The following is a 10,000-nucleotide window of genomic DNA, read 5'->3' on the forward strand; positions in this document are numbered from 1 at the left end:
TATATATTTATATATATGTATATATATATATATGTATATATATATGTATATATATATATATATATATATATATATATATATATATATTTTATACATATATATATATATAAAATGTATGTATGTATATATATATACACACACGCACACACACACACACACACATATATATATATATATATATATATATATATATATATATATATATATATATATATATATATATATATATATAAATATATATATGCAAAGGGCAAACACCTGACATATTTCTACACCTTTGATGCAAAAACGTTTGCTTTAACAGTAATATACTTGTTAATAATGAACATATTTGCATACGCTTCAAAAGACATTGTTGACTCAATTAAAGAAAATGAATAATTGAACGTTGATAATGGCCCTCACTGGTATTTAATGATTTTCATTAATTTTTCATTCATTTTTCATAACATCAAAAGTGATGATTCATTATTGCTAAATCAAATGAATTCTTTGCAGCTGTGAACCTTTTTGAGAATTTTTTTTTAGTTTATGAATGTAATTATTTTTTTAATTTTTCATCTTTTCAAAGAATTCATTAATACAACTATTATATCATTAATTCCTATTCAAGTTTCCAGAGATAATTTTTCTAAGAGTATCTGAAATATCTCGGGTTTGATATAAGAGAAACTATTCTGTACCAGATAAAACTTGAAAGAAGGGAGATTTTGAAAGGTAGATAATGAAAATTAGCAGACAGTATAAAAGTAATCAAACGACTTTATTAGACATAATTACAAAATACTACTACTACTACTACTACTACTACTACTACTACTACTACTACTACTACTACTACTAATAATAATAATAATAATAATAATAATAATAATAATAATAATAATAAGACGGACACTTAGTAGAGCGAGGACCTCCGCCGCGGCAGCTTATTTTTCAACCTTTTGCTTGACCTTGATCTTGACCTTTGACCTTAACAAGTATTGATATGCATGGATTTCCCTACACTCATCTAGGAACCAAGTTTGAAGTCTCAGTGACAACAATGTCCAAACTTATGGCTGATTACGTGAGTTGGACATGTGGCTTGACCGTGACATTGACCTTTGACCTTGACATTCCAAAATTTAGTAATTTCCAGCTTTTTACATAACAGTTAATCCCTGCAAATTCCATTACTCAGATTAAAATTGTGGTCACGAAGATGTTCACAAACAAACACAAAAACATAACCTCCTTCCAACTTCGTTGGTGGAGGTAACAAAGCTTCATTAACGGTTGGTGTATAGGACTATTCATATATTTCTTGTTTTGATGAAAAATAGAGAATTTTTCAAGTTCAGGATAGGCGGTAATATTAATACACACAATGAAAGTTTCCTTATCAATCATTTTAACGTATTCGGTTCTTAACTTGCTCGTTATATCATTATAACTTTTAATAACTGAATATGATGTTACACTCATTAAATATTAGACTTTATCCTTAAGATGGATAGATAATAATAGATAGTAGATAGATAAGTAGTTATTGAGAGAGAGAGAGAGAGAGAGAGAGAGAGAGAGAGAGAGAGAGAGAGAGAGAGAGAGAGAGAGAGAGAGAGAGAGAGAGAGAGTCTATGTCAGCATATTACAGACCAAAGCTGAAGCCGAGAGTAAATAACGAATTATTATTTTATTTTCAACTTAATTTTTTTTTTCATACGAACAAAGTTTTGTTCGTCTCTTCAGGGTATTATTCTTATTATTATTATTATTATTATTATTATTATTATTATTATTATTATTATTGTGGCTGTTGTTGTTATTGTTATTTTTTATTATGTATCATTTATTTTTGTCTTGAAATTCATTTTATTACTATGGTTGTTATTTCATCCTTTTTTAATGTTTTTAAGAAATTTCTTCTTCTTCTTCTTCTTCTTCTTCTTCTTCTTCTTCTTCTTCTTCTTCTTCTTCTTCTTCTTCTTCTTCTTATCATTAGCTACCCTACAAGCAGGATGCTATAAGCCCAAGGGCTCCAACAGGAAAAAATAGCCTAATTATGTTCGTATTGTTAGACCCTTATTATTATTATTATTATTATTATTATTATTATTATTATTATTATTATTATTATTATTATTATTATTAGCTACACTACAACCCTAGTTATAAAAAAAGGATTCTATAAGCTCAAGGGATCCAACAAGGAAAAATATCCAAGTAAGAAAAGACGTTTGATTAAAAAAAAAAGAAAAAAAAAGAAAAAAAAAAGATGTACAGCGAAACACGAGCGAAGCTGTCACATTCTTCGGAGTATAAATGAAAACATGTCGACGTATTTCCAGGTGAACATTGGAGAAGCATTAACAGGACATGACGGTACTTCGTAGGGGAAATGAAATACGAGGTGGATTTGCATCTTCATTTTCGCGTCTTTCCTCGGGGGGAGAAAATGAAAGGTGCATGGTCGGATTGCACGGCTTTTTGCGTGACTTTTTGCACGGCATTTTTTGTACGGCTTTGATGAACAGAAAGAGGAGGAAATGAGCAGGATTGGGGGAAGTCGATGTCGTGAGGGTATTATTATTCGTGTGGTCGTCTATGGGATGGTTATTTTCTCTCTCTCTCTCTCTCTCTCTCTCTCTCTCTCTCTCTCTCTCTCTCTCTCTCTCTCTCTCTCTCTCTCTCTCTCTCTCTCTCTCTCTCCGTAAACTTTTAAGATGTATTATGTCTTACTGATTTATATGAATATAAACTAGTGTACTCGAGCAGTCAAAAATGACGTCTAAATGTTTAAATAGATGTGCACGCACACCCACCACTGCCGCTGTTTAAATGATTCAAACAACTGTTTCAGCCAAGAACTAATGGTTTTCGTCAGGCCATCTCAACAAAGTAATGAAAATTTTAAGAAAGTCTTCCGGAGCATTTTCATGAATTATTCTTCAAAAATCTTCATACTTTAATTTGCTGATTTATTTATGTAGTTTTATGTATTTTTATGTTCTTGAATTTTTGGGTAGGTTTCTTTTTATGAAAACATTTCCATTACATATGGGTAATGATATCTATATAGAGATGACCTGGAATTGCTGTCGGCATGAGTTGAATAAATGGAGAAACATAGTAATAGATTCAGTTTTTTTTTTCCACATTTTATCCTTGAAGACAAGAAAAGATACCACAAAAAATTAAGGACTGGAAAAGTTTTACATGAACTTTCGACCTTACAGAAAATAGATATTTTTTTTTCGATGCAAAACCATTGATAATTTCACTTTCATAGAATTGCAAAATATATGTTCACCTTGACAGTAATTGATGACTGACTTAAGAGGATAAGCAATTAGTGGAACGTATCATTTGTCTGAAGGCAGGTTTACACGGTCAAATGGTTCGTCAAACAGATCGACAGACCAGTGTTTTAAGTCATGTTCGAACGTGTGAACGGGTTATTTGGTCGTCGAACACGTTCGTCGAATGATTCGGAGAGAGTCTTCACTCTCGTGACTTTTGTGGGCGGAGTTTCATTGTCCACAAACCTTATGCATTTATGGCTGACTCCACCTCTACAAACTGTTTGACAAGCTGGTTTGAAAACCGGGTTCGACGGACTGTTCGCCCGTGTAAACCCCACATTAGAGTTTTATTCGCTTCGATAAAACTGATATTTGTCAGGATTGTTTTCTTTAATGGCGAGCTACGAACAGTAATTGACATACTTAACAAGATTAAGGATTAAAAGCCGCTCATGAATGGCAGAGGCAAGGGACAGTGACATTGCCCTATCAAGCAGTACAATGCCCTAGAGACTGACCATATATACATATGATCAACGACCAAGTCCCCTCTCCAACCGAGCTAGGACCAAGGAGAACCAGGCAATAGCTGCTGATGACTCAGCACATATACCTTATAGACTCCCCCATTACCCTCCACTATCCTTACCTTACATGAATGATAAGGTTGCAGCGACCAAAGGAACTAGCGAGTTTGAGCGGGACTCGAGCCCCAGTCTGGCGTTTACCAATTAGGGACATTAATCCAACTGGAAGGAACTGAAATGAACCTTTATAGGAATAACTGATAGGTTTTAATATCTTTGGGAGGGCGTATACTTTTGGAGGTTACAATCTATTTCGTCAGGATATATAAAGTAGTAGTAATGTTTATAGAATATTTAAATCATCATAAAATGTAGTTGAATAAAAGTACTTTTCATCAATATAGATGTAATTTCATGTTCCTTTCATCAATAGAGATGTAATTTCATGTTCCTATCAACCGATATACTTATCTCGTCAGTGGTATGACATTAAACATGTTGAATCGTAACCCATCATAATAAGTTTCATTAGTTGCGTATAATACAACTATTGTGAAAATTCATTGGTATATATATATGTGTATATATATATATATATATATATATATATATATATATATATATATATATATATATATATATATATTTATATATATATATATATATATATATACACGTATATATATATATATATATATATATATATATATATATATATATATATATATATATAGCCATGTTTATGTTTTTACTATATATATATATATATATATAGTATATTTATATATATATATATATATATATATATATTATATACATAAATCTTTTTTTAATTAACAAAAAAAGAATCTAATGGAACTTTAGTGTGCTCGTGTCAAAACTGAAAATATTTTAGCTCGTTTCCGCTTCTCGTGTAAGCTCTTCGTTAATATTTGATATCATATTTGGAGAGCAACAAAAATGTTATTGACCCGGTTAATAAAAATGAATAATAAAAAACTAATATTTACCTTTGAGCGTGCTGTGATTTTTGGGGCCTCGATTTAAAAAGAGACATTCATTGACTGTGTTAATTGCTATACAATATTGATAGAGCTTACAACTAGGTTCTAGATCGGCTTGATAGTTATCAAATTAGAATGATTCCAACATATTTTTTTTTCACGGAGTGGTTATATCCATTTGCATGTTAGCTCTTAAGAATGGAGTTGCTATCCTCTATTAAAATTCCTGTTTGTTTAAGAGTTGTGGTGACCTATTGGAAAGGGCGTCCCTGTCTGGCGATTGCCGGACTGGAGTTCGACACCCGCTAAAACATGATGGTAGCTTAATGCAACCGTCCCTGCTTGGTGATCGCCAGACTAGGGTTCGAGTCCCGCTAAAACTCGTTAGTTTCATTAAGGTCTGTAACCTCACTGTCCTTATTAATTAAGGATGGGTCGTTTGGAGGAGCTTATAGGTGTACCTGCAGCCATTGCCTGGCCCTCCCTTTTTTAACTTGGGCGCTTATGATACTGATCATATGTATATATGGTCAGTCGCTAGGGCATCGTCCTACTAGATAGGGAATTGTCACTCTCTTTTAAACCTTAAACCTAAGTTAAACTTTAAATGCATGGCCTTCTTTTTTGAAAAATACGAAATCCTTTTCGGGGTATTTTGTGGCATATAACAATAATATGAACCTCCAACAAGGCTGGACGCCCCAGTGCCATAAAATCTCTAGAATCTATCCAGTCCCTAGGATCTAGGACGATAGATATATAAATTTCTTTCTAATCCCTTTTATTAAAAATAATAACGCAAGGTAAACCTATCAGACTGGAAATACACAAAGTTATTGAAAGCAAGAAACAAACAGTTTACTTTATTGTTACATGTAAATCAGATTTTCTCAGTTTTTAGGGCAGCAAAGTAAAACTTAATAATTAATTTCCTCTTGCTTTTCACATTAATCAACACTATTTACCCTTCTCGTTTCTTTTATGTGAAGAGTATTTATTGTTCATTACGGATTTCATAACGGTTTTTATATTCTCTTTAATCGTGAATTTAACCATGAACCAATGTCAAATTACTGATTTTATTCTGATTTTTATATTAATCAGCACTATTTTAACTTTCTCGTTTCTTTTATATGAAGAATATTCATTGTTAATTTAAGATTTCATAATGGTTTTTATATTCTCTTTACTCTAAGAGTTTAACCATGAACCAAGGCAAATTATTAATCACCTCCTCCTTTTCATATTAGCTAACCAAATTATGCTTCTCATTTCCTTTATATGAAGTGTATTTTCTAAGTGCTTCTGAAAAGCTCCTTTCTCATTCAAACATATGTTGATATATAACAAGCAAACAATCCCTGTTCGTTCCCCCTCTGGTTCATTACCTTTATATATCTTTACATCATCATTGCCTCTCCCCTCTTGTTCATTTCGTATCCCTTCTCTCTCTCTCTCTCTCTCTCTCTCTCTCTCTCTCTCTCTCTCTCTCTCTCTCTCTCTCTCTCTTCCTGATTCCTTCCGAAGTCCTCTCTTTAATTAAGTTACGATGATTTACGCTAATTTAATGAAAATAAGTCTCTCTCTCTCTCTCTCTCTCTCTCTCTCTCTCTCTCTCTCTCTCTCTCTCTCTCTCTCTCTCCCCATTATCAATGCTTTATTCTTGACAATCATCTTCCACTAATTTTTAGATATCTATAATTACCCATTATGTTTCTCTTTAAAGACATAAATATCTCCAAGATAAGTTAGTGAGGACTTACATAATATTTTTAAAAGCCTTTCACCCTTAAATCTTAAAGGATTTTAAGTATCTATTCATACCAGTATTGGTTCCTTCACTAGAATCTAGTTTTCTAAAGAATAGCAAACTCATGATGCTATGTTGTTTTTAGAATCTCCATTCTGTCATCTAAGTTGTGTGTCACCGTTATTAATATCAATAAAATTTTAATTTCTTTTTCTCAACTCTGAAATTAGTTTAATTTAGTTTTACCGATAAATAAAAATACTTTAGGAACCCTTAATATGTTTTTTTTATAGATTCCATGTAAACTTTTAAAAAATAAGAAACAAAAATAGATTTGTGTGTGCAATCCTAAGGTACAATACTTAATATCAAATCATTGTACTCTCCCTTCTATGCACCGATACAATTTGCACTCCAGTACAAAATTCAAAGCCTCTTAGCAGGACAATGCCTTTACAGTACAAAGGCGTATCATTCCTATTCACAATACTTATCATGAATTGCGCATTTCAGGAACACCTGGACAAGAATGTAAAAAATTAATATTAGGGTTATGAAATTAGGGTATTTTTATCATTAGCTATTTATGCTCATTTTAATAAATTTATGCAAGCGGGTGTAGAAATAACGATTCAAAACTCTTCCCACCAATATCATAAGCATTTGGCTACATTACTTTCCGGATAAAGGAAAAAAATAATTATTTCACTGAAAAGTTGAGGCTACTGATGATTGAAAAATATAATAAACTCTACTATTTTCAACTGACTTGATATTTTATTTAAGGTTATTAATGATAGGGATCTTTTAACACCATATTATTTCCGTATAATTTCCAAACTTTTTTGCATGTAAATTCAAAAACTTCTTCACAACCCACTTCTCCCACGTAGTTCATTATCATAGATTTTCTTTATTTATTCTTACTTTCGTTCTTCTCCCTTTCTTTGCGATATTAGTCTACTTAATTACTTTGATTACACCATCATTGTATTTTGGAGGTTAGAATAACCTACTAGACTTTTCCTTGGACCCAACATATGGTAGTACCCATTTAAAGCTGTCTGGTTTAGTATATGGTAGGCTTTGTGGAATCCTCTACCTGCCAAACGTTATGTAAGTGATGGTACGGCCAGCCAGTTGTTAAGAATGGGGAGAGAGAGAGAGAGAGAGAGAGAGAGAGAGAGAGAGAGAGAGAGAGAGAGAGAGAGAGAGAGAGAGAGATTTCCTTTTAAGACAAGTTGATTTGAGGTCATAAACTTTTTTTTACATAGCATTATCTATTATCAATACACTCTTCCTAGTTATTTGTATATTCAATACCCATATTCAACTTTTAGTCAGATATTTTCCAGGTTTAATGTTGCTAAATTTATTCAACAAACACACAATGAACTTGCAGCTAACGGATACTTGAAAATATGGAATAAAATTATCAATAGTTTAAGGGTTATGATACTTATATATGTAACAATTTAATTCCTAGGAATCATGGTGTGAAAATACGGTTTCCATGACATCATTTTTTATATTCTTATTGTTTTGATACAAATATGTTTTTATTTAATTCATTCCTAAAGTATCTAACAGTAATCAATTACTCTTATCAAATTGGGATCAGCACGTTAATACTAAATCATTAGACCAGATGTGACATAGTTAAACGTGGGTAGAGGTTACCGTAGAGTTTATCGCGTTAAAATTTAAGTTTTGGTTATGAATCTCAAAGATTTTCTTTTCATTAAATCCACACAAAATATAGACTGTCATTTCTAATATTGAACCTCTGAAAAACAGATAGATAGTCTCTCTTGTCTTATTTAGCTTTATTAATAATTTTACTTTGGACATTAAGATTTTTTCATACATTTTATTCTATTTACAAAGGGAATTTTTAATCATTTGTTGAAAACATTATTTGATATAGTTTTTGAGTGGCAAGCCTATTATGTGTATTTACTCAATTCTTCTTCTTCTTCTTCTTCTTCTTCTTCTTCTTATTATTATTATTATTATTATTATTATTATTATTATTATCATCATCATCATCATGGTGAAATCTAATAAAAGTAACTTTCAGTCACAGTCATAATTAAAGTAAATTATATATATATATATATATATATATATATATATATATATATATATATATATATATATATATATGTGTGTATATATATATATATATATATATATCGAAGGGATGTATTAATCATTCTAGTCATACTAAAAAAATCAACATTTCTCGATAATAGGAAATAAATTTAGAATATAAAATATAAGCCAATGACCATGCTGTTTTTCTATTATTCACAGAGGATTACTATGTTATTTCATGTAATGTTTTAGTATCGCAGTTTAAGTAATGTTTAGATTCCTATCCTATCGTCTTCATATGTAAGATATGCAATTGCCTTGTTTTTTAGGTGGCCGTTTAAAGGTTTAAATGTTGCTCATGAATGGCAAAGACAAGGGACAGTGACGTTGCTCTATCAGGCAGGACAATGCCCTAGAGACTGACCTTATATGCTGTACATATGATCAACGCCCAAGCCTCCTCTCCACCAAAGCGAGGACCAAGGAGGACCAGGCATTGGCTGCTGAATGGCTCGGCAGATAGACCTACAGGCTCCTCCAGACCCCCCATCCTTCGCTCACAAGAACGGTGAGGTTGCGACAACGAAAGGAAATAATGAATTTGAGCGGGACTCGAACCCCAGTTTGGCGATCACCAAGCAAGGACGCTACTACCAGGCCACCACAACCCTTCATCATGTTTTTTAAACATAATGAAATGATTTTCCTTTGGCTTCAATGATATATGATTAATGTTTTATGCAAAAATGTTAATGATTAAAAAAACGAATGCATTATTAATTCAAGTTAGAGGTTCCTTTTTTAACGTATTGTAATTTTCTATACTAAATGAAAACTCATAATAACACTTGAATATAAAGGGAATTATTTCATAAGTATTTTTAGTGGACTTACAATGCTAAGCCTCTTACCTCCGAAGGTTTATTTAGAATATGGAAATTACAGCAGTTAACGTCAAAACGTTAGAAATAGGAGGGAAAACAGCCATTTAGATCTATGAATAACTCTGTGTAGGAAGTTTTATAATTAAACTGGTGTTGTATAAAAATGATTGACATTTCAAAAGTATATTCCACATTGAGCCATGGGTGTTATTTCCAAGCAAAGATAATCATTTGCACATAAACATAAGCACACACACACACACTATATATATATATATATATATATATATATATATATATATATATATATATATATATATATATATATATATATATATATATATAGGTAGGTAGTAGGTTCGCCAGGGCACCAGCCACCAGCCACCCGTTGAGATACTACCACTAGAGAGTTATGGGGTCCTTTGACTGGCCAGACAGTACTACATTGGATCTT

The sequence above is a fragment of the Palaemon carinicauda genome, chromosome 42, assembly GCF_036898095.1.
Source record: "Palaemon carinicauda isolate YSFRI2023 chromosome 42, ASM3689809v2, whole genome shotgun sequence".
NCBI lineage: Eukaryota > Metazoa > Arthropoda > Malacostraca > Decapoda > Palaemonidae > Palaemon > Palaemon carinicauda.